Below are 9,499 nucleotides of genomic sequence, written 5' to 3' on the forward strand. Positions count from 1 at the left end.
CCGGGAGCGAAACCTAGCCGCCGGTAGCAATCATCCTCGCTGCCGCTGGCCCACACTGCTGATACGGTGGGCTCATCTCCAAATGGAGAGGGCAGACTCAACGTGCCGTTTTCAAGGCAGTGTCGCGCCGGCGAGAGCTCTGGGTGGTGTGCTCGGCGTGGCTCCTCCGTGGCGGAGGGGCTTGAGCCCGCTGGCTCCTTCAGTGTTGCTCCACAGAGCTGCAACGGGTATGCATTGTTGCTGTCCCAAATTTGCTAGGTGCTCGCGGCATGAGTGGGTTGCAGGGGAGATGGCCACGGGTCAGCTCAACGGTGGTGGCGTCGTGGCTGCTCAGGCAACATGGCATCTGGTGGTGGCTGGCGTCCATGATGCGGTTATGCTCGGTGGAGTGTGCACTACTAGGGAAAGTACTACCGCCGGCGCCCCAGAAACCCTTACCGCCGGCGTTTTCACGTTCGCCGGCGACCACCTCGCCGGTGGTAACCCCTTACCGCCGGCGTTTTCCAAATCGCCGGTGGTAAGTGTTATTATCCCCGGCGCTTCTCTCAAATCGCCGGCGGTACTGGCTTAGCACCGGCGTCTTACCAATTCGCCGGGGGTAATTGGCTGCACCGCTGGCGATTCCAATTTCGCCAGAGGTATAGTTTAGGAGCGCCGGTGGTATTGATCACAAGATTAAAAAAATAAAACTCGAAAAGTAATGTATATACACCGAATACACACCAGAATACGGACCAGAATACACGAGTACATACACAAGAATACACACATCAAAGTATAACACAGATATTACTAGAAATACAGCCAGATACACGGTTATATAGAAAGTCCCAAATGTTCACAACATGCATGCATTAATAAGACAAGTTTAGATAGTAGATAGTTGACCATAACATCACGACTCGAAGTAGCACATGTTACAGAAATACATATAAGTCCAAGTGTCGATGACCTAGCTAAACAACAATGACATAATAAACTAGAGAGACGGTGGCGGCAAGCATCATCACGATGAAAGGGGTCCTCCACATCTCCCTCCTCTCGTCCCGCTCGAAAGTTGGCGTATCGAGTTTCCGCCTCCTCCAAAGTGGTGTACCCCTTGTAGCTGTTGCCGCCGAAACGGTGGACCTGCCTCCTACGGTCTTCCCGGTCCTCGTAGACTCCGGGAACCCTGCCGTGGTAGACGACATAGTACGTCATCTATGCAAACACACAACAAAGAAATGTAAGTTGTTAGTACATCCATAGAGAGAGATATAACATATAGGTGTGCAAAAGAACAAACATAAAAAATACTTATGTAATTTATGACTAACATTTGCAGGACACAAAAGTTTTTGACTCAAGTCTACTTCGGCGGGAAGGGACGGATGCCCTCGAGCGTGTTGAATGTTCCGTCGTCACATCCATCTTCTAATCGGCCTTCTATCTCGGAATTAGAAAGTGCGGAGGCATAGTTGAACAAGCCACCATTCATGATGACATCCCTCCGAGTATTGTGCAAATGGTCCGCTGGATGGCACGGAAGTCGGCTCTCACGTTTTCATCGGTGGTGTCCGCCATGTTCACGAACTTCCCCTGCAGAGCGAGATGGCAACAAGAGATCGTTCTGAGACCTTACAACCGCCCTCATCTGTAGGATGGCAAACCATGCCTCCATCCCATTGTCATCCGCCGATTGCTTGAGGCAGGGGAACTTGGTTATGTGGTTGCACACATGGCAACCCTTAACTTTCTTCTCATGCCCGAGTTTGTTGACGCCAACCTCAGCTATGAAGCCGCTGAGGGCTTTATCAAGTGTAGACTTAAGGTCGGTGAAGTCTTTCTCCTTATCAAGCCCGGAGTCGAGATAAGTGACATCGGAATGATACGGGTAAAAGAGGAGGAGGGTGCAATACTTGAAACTGCGCAAAATGGAAATAAACCATCATACTCAGCTATTAAGGAAATTCATGAAAGAAGGTAATATAGGGTACTTTAGTAACCAAATACTTACTCGCGGAAATATGGTATGACAAAGCAACTCTTATCCTTGTTTAACACCAAGAAATTCTTGATATAGTTGGCGAGAAACGCTTGTTCGGTCTGGGCGACGGTTGGAGGCATGTAGTAGGGGTCCATGATAGCGATGTGCGTTGTGTTCTCCATGGCGATATCGTGCGCCATGCTGAGCGATATGAGGCGGACCAAGCTTCGGTCTAGCTGTTGCATGTGCAAGAGCCTGAAGATGTCTTCGTACCGAATGAATATCAAGTCCGCAGGGTATGTGTTGACAAAGCCAAAGCCAGTGGGCACCTTGGCGATCAAAATCGGGTACGAGGGATTTCTATCTTTAAGAAGTAGCTTCTCCTTTGTTAGAATAGCATCATGCACGCTCCTCATATCCGGCGTCAACTTGTTGACATAGTGTGCCGGCAGCATCGGCTCGCCTAAGTGATGCAACTTCCTCCACGGGGTCGGCAACTTGTCATTAACCACTATCTTGCTTGCCGCAACATCTCCCGACTTCTTCCGCTTCCTGCCCTTCTTCTTACCGCAACTGGCCGGAGCGGCGTTTTGTTTCATACCTTCCGTGGTCGCACCAAGGAGTGTCCTCGGGGTAAGCCCAACTCGGGCGGAGCGGTGAAGGCGGTAGTGTCCTCCTGCTCGGGCGTTTCTTGTGAAAGGAACAACTTCTTCTTTAGGATATGACCGGCGGGTGGCTTGTAAGGAGAAACCGCGTCGGCGTCGAGCTCGGCGATGAACGTATCAATGGGAGCTTGATCGATGTCCAACGCCTTGTCGTGCTGACTCTCGTGCGGACTATCGGGCTGACTATCGGGCTCAAATTGATCATAAGCCGGTGGAGCACCGGCCCCGCCTTTGCCTGCCGTCAAAGCGGTCGTTGGAGCTGGGACCTTGGCTTGGCTCGGGGCATCCGTTGCATCCCGAGGAGTGACCATGCCATAGCTTGCCTCCGAACCCGAGGCGGTGTTCAGCCGAATTAGGGCTTTCGGCCATAGAAGGATGTGATTCTTGAGGTCCCCGAGAGTGAGCGGGGTTTCCGTTTCCGGGGGTTGATAAGGAGGATGGAGGTCTTGGCATCCCGGTAACGACCGGTTCACGCGAACCCGGCTCAAGCTATCATCCATCCTGACGCAGTGGAAAATCCGCTGTGTTGGCAGGATGACACTGCCGCTCGCTACAGCCTTCAACTTGTTGTCCACATTCAGTAGCAAGGTGCAAGGAGTCGCGTTCGCCTGTGAAAACATGTGTATGTCAGAGAGGGCGACGACAAAGTAACTAATTTGTAGAGCTTGAGAGACTAAATTAATTACCGTGAGGGCGTCGAGCTCGGCTCGCGTTGAAGGACCGAGGCCAGGCGTGCAGGTGACTGAGGGGCTAGTACTGGGCCCCCCAGGTCCGGCGAATCCTCTCTAGCGCCGACATTGCCGGCGGGTGGAGTCACCAAGTTGGGTGTGCATTGAGCGTGTCTAGTTGGAGGCCGGTTGTCCGAGTTGCTGGCGCCTAGGCTGATAACCGGCATCGGTCCCTTACCGCCGGCGTCGAAGTAATTCTTCATCGACGACACAAGATCGGGGATGATTTCATTGACCCCGTTGGCCGGCGCGTCATCGACCCCGGTAGCAACCTCGGCACCGACGCGTTGCTCGAACCTCGGCACCGACTCGTTGCTGAACCTCGGCACCGACGCGTTGCTCCATGGTTGTTTCCAAGTCGGCCACCTTTTTCGGAAGAGCCTCGTGCTCCCGGTCCTTCCGCGCCTGCCGCGACTCCCTAGTGCTTGCGGGCACGTCCAGGCCATAGTCGGCAAGCTTGCGACCCCCTCCGGCGCCGGGGACACGGTGGGGCTTGTCCAAAAGCGGCCGCGCCTTCACGGTGTTCGGACCCCCGATAAAAGGCGTGTCCCACGGGACTTTGCCGGTCGACGTCCGGGACGAGGAGCCGGCTGATTCGGCGGCTGCTTGTTCCGCCAACTGCCGAAGTAACATGAACAATTTTAGAATGTAATGGACTTGGTGAGCGAGTATCAAATTAATAAGCTGGTAAATTGCTTACCACTGCTTTCTCTAGTGCCATCACCTTCGCGTCGGCGACCAACTCAACTCCCACCACCACATCAGGTTTCGTGACACGTTTCCCAGCCAATTCTCGATGGTATCGGGACCTGAGATATGCCACTGAAGAGTGGGTCTTTGTACTTGGCAAAAGGGGGCTCGAGGCCGGCATTTATGTAGGCCTGGTCCTCCTTGTCCCATACCGGCTGCTTGCCTTCGAAGCCACGGCAACCGAGATTGTGGTGACCGATGTTCTTATCCGCCGGCTCCTTCCCCAGGTCGATTGTCTTTTGGTGTACTCGAGCTCCTCGTTTTCCAAGAATTTATTATACTTGCTCCGGCGTCATCCGCGGGAAGTGGCGCTGGATCTCTTCCCAAGTCTCATTGTCACCAAGCATCCCCCTCGGCATGGTTTTATAACCGCTGAGGTTCTTGGAGAACTTAGAGAGGGCTCGTCTGTTCACGATGTTATCCTTGGTATCCTCGTTCCTGTATTCCACGGGGAACTCATACCGTGCGTGCAGCCGCGCAAGGAGTTGGGCCTGCAGATGCTCGCTTCTTCTTGGTTCGGAGTTTCGTCTCGTTGACGTCGACGACGTCCCGAAGGATTGCTCCCGGTTGGAGGCCGTACCCCTTCGCCACGTGCTTGGGCTCGGTAGGAATCCCGGTCTTGGCGTCCACCGCGGTGATTATGTCACGAGTGGTGCCGACCCTGTTTGGGCGCCGCCGCTTCCGTTTCCTCTTGGCCTCGGTAGTAGTATCCGAGCTACCCCCGGCAACGCCACTGTCGGTGGTCTCGTCGGCAGCCCCCCTCTCATCCTCACCATCGTTGTCCATCTCATCATCCCCCTCCTCCGAGGACTCGTCATCGCTGCCCCTTGGAAGGTCCTCCAGCTGATCCGAGACCATGAGCCTGTAGTGCTCATCCAACTTCCGCTGAGAAGACCCGTCAACGTCTTCGTTGGGGTCTGCAGAAGACGACATCGCTAGCTATACCTACCTAGCACTGCACAAACTAGCATACAATAGCATCAAAAGTACTGTCACAATAATGATGAGTTATGAACTACTCAATTAAACAGCCAGTAACTAATCGTGCAACCAAAGTATGTTACTAAACAAAGTTATACAGAGTTACAGAGTTGCATTTGTTTACAGAGTTACAGAGTTGCACTTGTTTTAGTTATACAGTTGCATTTGTTTCAGTTACATAGCACTTGTTAAAACTGAACTTTAGTTATACATAGCATTTGTTTCAGTTGAATTTAATTACTAGATTGACCTGCTATTCTAATCCATCTTAACACTACTAGGTGAAAATCCACGGCGAAAATTCGGCATGACCTTTGCTAAAAATGGTCATGCCGGAGTGCCCGAAATTCGCTGAAACGGAAGTTAATCGACATTCCGGCGAAACATGGACACTCAATGTGTACCTGCAGAGAGATTTCACAGGATATGCCATGCCATAGAGATGCATAGGATACACTCAACTCATTTCACAGCATTTATATGCCACTTCACAAGCATATGCAAACAGGTCATGCCACTTCACAACGATATGCAAACAGCTATGCCATTTCACATTCATCATCATTCTAATTACCTTGAGCTGCTCGGAGGAGTGAGCGGTGAAGACGAGGTCGGAGAGGCGGGCAGCTTGTTCCTGCGGCGGTTCTGCGGCGGTTGGCACCTGGTCGGCGGGCCGGAGAGGCGGGCGTGAGCTCGCTGCGACGGGAGGAGCTGCACATAGCAAAGAAGCTTATTCATCGGTCCAGAATTGCAAAATAAATATTGCGGTCTAACGAACATGTTCTGAAATCGTAATTTGCCTCTTGTTTCACTCGTAATTACATCTTACGGGCTAATAACTCAACGCTATTTATCTAAAGAGTAATATACTCGAGTTGCGATGACAGTAATCAGGTTATTTGACCAAGTAGATTGTTATCTGGATTGCGCGTGGTCGAGGTGGGCATAGCTACTCACAACAGAACGTCAAATTGATTGCTTTTTTAAGTAACCGTGTATTCCATGAATATAAAAAAGACAACAGCAAGCAACCGGCCGGGATCAAATAAAAGCGCACCCTGTAATTCTACTGACATGGAAAAATCAGGAGGCCAACTCCTGTTCTGTGAACACTTGTGTTTCACAACTCCATTCACAGATTGTGCCCACAGGATACATATACAATACAATGCAGAAAGTGTACCATAACAGAGCCAGAAGCAGTAGCTAAACTGCACTCCACAAATCAAAAAAGAACAAAAGACAGAGGGATCATAGGCATTCATAGCACACATATAGCCACAGAACAAAGCTAAACTGCTACTCCACAGATCAAAGGAAGGAACACAGATCGAGCATCTGCACATCCCAGGGAAGAAGCAACCCACAAATCAGAGGAGAGCTATTAGTGGAGGAAAAAATCAGAGGAGAGCAAGATAGAGGCATCATCATAAGCAATTCATAGCTCACATAGCCACATAGCAAAGCTAATTAAACTGGTATACTCAACAAATCAAAGGAATCAACAGAGACCGAGCAACTGAGCAACAACATCATCACATCAACAAACGGATACAATGCAAAGTTAAAGCAATGGAGGCCGGCCAATTAGACGTTCCAGCATCATAAGTACATAAACCACGCCACACAACATTCATAGTTGCATACCATACCAACGGCCATTGAGCACAACAAAATTCAGGATGCAGAACATAGTACCAAAAGCTCGTAAAAGGGGGTCATTCATAAAGACCTCAATAAACAGTAAACCAGACTTTGCTGCTTACAATAACAGCCAGCAAGTTTTTAGCACCAAGTAGAGTTTTAAGCATCACTTCACAGCATAAAAAAGAATGGATGCAGAATTAGTTCCAGGTACCACTTCTAATCTACTTCTTGACCTCTTCAGGATTTGCATGTATGATATTTAGGACATTGTTACTTTCATAAGCTATGTATATACCAGTCATGTAACTATTGAAGTCATGCATCTCCTAGACTCATAACCTCAACAATTCTCAGGGCCGAGAACACCATAATACTAGGAATCAACAAAGTCTAAATAGAAAGATGAGCAAATGGAAACCACTACGATCTTAGCAGATGCAAGTCAACAATGTCTAAATAGGATGTGCTGAACAAACGAACACGTCTAAGCTTGTTTTAGACAGGCAAGTCAACAATGTCTAAATAGGATGCAGAACCGAGGAGCTAGTTGGAACTCGGCCCTAACATGAGCGAGCAGATCGACTGCCAAGTCCAGGCCACCGCAACATCGGATCGAACTACACAAATCCGACAGCGCTACGCCACGAACTACACAGCGATGAATTGGCAGAGCACCTCGGAAACGCAGATCTAGAAGGGGCGGGGAGATGGGAAGGAGGCGCGGTACCTTGGTGCGCTGGGGGAGAAGGATTCGACGAGGGGAAGGAGGGTGCTGGCGGCGTCGCCGAACTTGGCCCAGTTGTGGCGCTCGACGGCGGCCTTGGAGAGTCGCGCGCGGGCGAGCTTGCGGACGCGGGTCCGTGAGAGGAGGAGGGCGCCTTCGCTTCGATCGCCGAAGAGGAGGGGAGGGGCCGGGGGCGAGCTCAACGGACGGCCGGCGCCGGCGGCTACGTGGGAGGTGGGCGGGCTGGAGCGCGCGTGGGAGCTCGGCGGCGGCGTGTGGGAGCTCGGCGGCGGCGTGTGGGCGGCGGTATTTGGGGGGAACGACGACAGAGACGCGCGGATCGACCAAAACGACTAAGTCGTGGAGACTTTACCCCCGGCGTTTTGCTGTAAACGCCGGCGGTAACGTTTGAGCCACTAACAGGTGGGCCCAAGAGCGTTTACCACCGGCAAAATCGTGCAATTCGCCGGGGATAACAGGTGTCTATGTATTAATTCTGTAAACCCTCGTAGTTATACAGAATTGATTCGATAGCGCAGTGGTTCGGCCACCCTTCTGCACAGCCGAAGCCCCCGGGTTCGAATCCCTGTGGGTGCAAAAAAGGCACCATTTTTTGCACTTTTCTTAAGACTTTTATTGTTTCTAGTTATTTAGATAAATTGTAAAGTCCTTTGGCAACATCCGATAAAAAACCAAGACATAAAAAACCAAGACATAAATTTAGGATAAATTGCGAGACATAAATTGATGATTTTAATTCTTGAATGACTTCAAAGTCCTTTCGAGGATATCCGATAAAAAACCAAGACATAAATTTAGGATACACTTGAGAAGGACAAATGGTTGTTCGAGAGATAATTATTATAAATACACAAATGACTTCAAAGTCCCTTCCGCTTGGTCCTTGTGACCCCACCGGTATCGTCGCGACTCCTTGTGTACGGAGGAACACTTGACCTAGGTAGCGTCGTCCTTCTTCTTCTTAGTGTGTAGGTTCTATCGTCTTCATCGGGTTCTTCCATCATTGGGTCTCCGACGAGGCCGTCGAAGTCTTGCTCGTCGGCAACTCCATCCATTCCGACGAGGGCCCTTTTTCCTCTCCTTACGACAACACGGCTGGGCCTTGACGGGTCGGTTATGAAGAAGCATTGCTCGACGTGCTTAGCCAATACCCAAGGCTCATTTTGCGCGGTGGGGTTCTTGGTCTTGGATTTGGGGGCAGTCGCATGGTGGTGACATACGCATCTTCTTTTGTGACGTCCGTAGCCCATCCGACACGAAACATCGGTAGCTTCTCCCCGACGTAGTCGAGCTCCCAGATTTCCTCGATCCTTCCGTAGTACCTTTTCTTCTCTTCACCCATGTACGATTCCATCGTCACGCCCGAGTTCTGATAGTCGCTTTTTTGTCTCTCTCCTCTGTGGAGAATGTGTAACCGTTGATGTCGTATTTCTGATAAGTCATGAGGTTGGCGGCGGGCCCATAAGACAAGGCCAATATCATTTTGTCTACGTCGCTTGCCATTGGTGGGGGATTGGCATCAATCTGGTCTTTGAACCAGCTCGCGAAAGAGGAGTTGTGCGCTCTAAATACCTCTTGTTCCGTCATCGGCTTGTCGGCCCTGCTCTTGATCATGTTTATGTGCCGATCCACCCAAGGCTCTACCTCGTTCATGTGCTCGTAGTGCTACTAAGTGGGCCCCGTTAAAGTCTGTTCTCCTATCATCTTGATCGGCGTCGAGTTCCCTCCTGCCGGCGTTGTGGCCTACTCCCTCGAATCTGCCGAGGTGCTTGTTGGCGGGCAATCCAACCGGACGTGGGTCGTCCTCGTTTAAATAATTCTTGCGAAAGAGATGCACTCCTCGGTGAGAAAGCCCCGGACGATGCTTCCATCCGGATGTGCCCTGTTACGAACGTATCCTTTGATGAAGCCGTTCATTCTTTCTAACGCCATCATGTTGTGAAGGAACGCGGGCCCGAGATCCTCGATATCGTCCACTATATGCACCAGCGAGATGGACCATGATGTCAAAGAATGC

This window comes from Lolium rigidum, chromosome 4 (assembly GCF_022539505.1).
Source record: "Lolium rigidum isolate FL_2022 chromosome 4, APGP_CSIRO_Lrig_0.1, whole genome shotgun sequence".
Lineage (NCBI taxonomy): Eukaryota > Viridiplantae > Streptophyta > Magnoliopsida > Poales > Poaceae > Lolium > Lolium rigidum.